This window comes from Carassius gibelio, chromosome B17, assembly GCF_023724105.1.
Source record: "Carassius gibelio isolate Cgi1373 ecotype wild population from Czech Republic chromosome B17, carGib1.2-hapl.c, whole genome shotgun sequence".
Classification (NCBI taxonomy): domain Eukaryota; kingdom Metazoa; phylum Chordata; class Actinopteri; order Cypriniformes; family Cyprinidae; genus Carassius; species Carassius gibelio.
This window is the reverse complement of record NC_068412.1, coordinates 11,434,454-11,437,058: the sequence shown is the minus strand read 5'-3', so window position 1 is coordinate 11,437,058 and position 2,605 is coordinate 11,434,454.

The following is a 2,605-nucleotide window of genomic DNA, read 5'->3' as shown; positions in this document are numbered from 1 at the left end:
CAATTAAAGCAAAAGGAGCCCCTACCAGTACAGTAAATGAACATACTTTCCAGAAGGCCAAAAATTCACTAAAATTTTTAATTAATTATTTTGGTCTCATGAAGTATTCTTATTTGTTGAGATAGTGAATTGGTGGGTTTTTGTTAAATGTGAGCCAAAATCATCACAATTAAAAGAACCAAAGACTTCAGTCTGTGTGCATTGAATTTATATAATACACGAGTTTCACAATTTGAGTTTAATTACTGAAATAAACGTTTCCACAACATTCTAATTTATTGAGATCCACCTCTCTCTCTCTTTTTCCTGGACAGTAACTTGCCAAACCTAGAAAGTTATCTTTTACAAAAATGATCTCATATAAGGGATGTGTGTAGAACAACTTTGGAAGACCTCACAATCAACAAAAAAACGTGTTGACATTTCCCAACACCACAGCACTAATGACTTTATAAACTACTTTACTTCCAAGATCAATACTATTCGAAATATAATTGAAATAATGCATCCATCAGCTACAGTATCGACTTGATTGCACGGATACTATTAAAACTGAACTGAGCTGAATGATTACTTCACTGAATTCAATGATGAACTGCCTTCAAATTAAAATTGAGTGTTTACTATTGTCATTTTGCATTATTGACACTCTTATCCTATTTAATACTATAAAGTTCTTTGACACAATCTGTATTGTTCAAAGCACTTTATAAATAAAGGTGATATGTAAAGATGAACAGATCATATGTACGTCACGCAGCATGGGACAAAATAATGAGAACTGTATCCAGGGATTATGACAGTGACAATTCAGTCAAGTCACTGTCATCCATCAATATAAAGCTCTGTCAGAGGACACATGGAGGAGAGTGTTTTGGAGCAGGAGAGATGTGCTGACTCCAGACAGCTGCCTGGACAGTCACTCACTCCAGGTTAATTGAAGTTCACCCTTTTGATTGGTCAGTGATGGAACTCATTAGCATAGGTGAGAAGGTCAGCCTGCTTTGCATTTGAGCTCATTTTTACAGCTCTTAATAGAATCAGGCTCCTGAAGACAATTAAACTTAGAGAGGTCGGTCGACTCATTTTCCTGACTTTCTTGCATTATTGCTTAAGTATTGCCAGTGCCCTATCCCTGGACTTTTCCTGCCATCTAGACAGATGAATTAACTTAACTATTGAACAGGTGAATTCGAAAGCCGCATTGCAGAGATATGTCACTGAGCTGAGGTTATTAGTCAGAATATGATTTTCCTCTGATTCTGTTTTAAAAGCAGAAAATGAAAGCAGCTGGTAGGGGTGTCCTGAATGTTCAAAATATGGAGTCTAATTTTAAAATTAAACGGATTCAAAACCTGATTTAAACCAGGAAATAAGAGGTTTTAAAAAATGAAGAATGTTTATTCTTCGAACTTCCATTGAAGACTAATATGTTCTTTAGATCATTCTCAAATAATTTTGGAACATCAGGTTTTACCATTCAACTTGGGGAGTTCATAGTGGAGTTCATACTGTTATTAGAAAAAAGAGAGATACCAAAGACATTCTGAAAAATCCATCATTGTTGTCCTGAATATATAATGTGTGGTGAAAAATCAGAAGAAGAAAAAAAAAGAGAGAAAAAAGTATATTTATTAGTGGTCTCAGAATTTTGGAACATTACCAGGAAAATTTTGATGGCAAAATAATAATGTTGGCACAAAAATTATAATCTACTCTATAAATAAGCAAATCAACATTAAAGATTAAAAAAAAAAAGTAAAATGGTTACAAAAGCTTACACACACACAAAAACAAATTGGTTCTTCAGCAGTTCTTCAGTGTGGTTGAGCTGCATATAACATCCCTACCACATAAAGAGCCCATTAAGCCCCTGTATAGTTATTTAAAGGCTCTCTTACTCTCTCTTAGTCACTTAGTTTAACTAGGGAGAGGATTAAAAAAACAACATTAAATTACTCTGTATTTCCTAAAGATAGCATGATTTTCAACCTTTTTGTCCCCAAGGCCCCCTATAAGGGTCCCCCAGACAGATATGAAACTTCTTGACCTCAGAAAAGTATAAAAGTGATTAAAAACAGCTTTTGTCATTGTATCAAATTCCCATTCATAGCAAACATATGAGAGTGACAATATCTAAAATGGTTCTACATACAGTAACAGGGACTGTATAAAGTGGTTCCTCTATGGAGCCCTAAATAGGTTAAAAAATTTTATTAAAAATGTATTAATTAAATTTAAATTCTCATTTCCAGAGGGATTTCTGCTGGTTACAAACGGCCACCAGCCTGTTCTCATTATCTCTTGAAAGTTCAAAGTGTACACTCCAGCGCCGTGGAAGGTCTTGAATGGATTTTGAGCTGAGGAGACTTATTTATGGCTGTGAAATGTAATAATGCAGGGTGTTTGTAATCCTCTTCCCAGCTCAAGCAGTAGGCCTGGGGACTAACATGCACCACATGCACCACAACAACACACGCTCAGTACACAGATCTGGCCCCATGATCAGAGAAAGGGCAGAGCTTGCTCTCCCAAACGGGGCGAGTAGAATACAGCGTTTCAGCTTGGCAGCCACAAAAGCTGGCAGAGGGCTGAGAAACTTGTG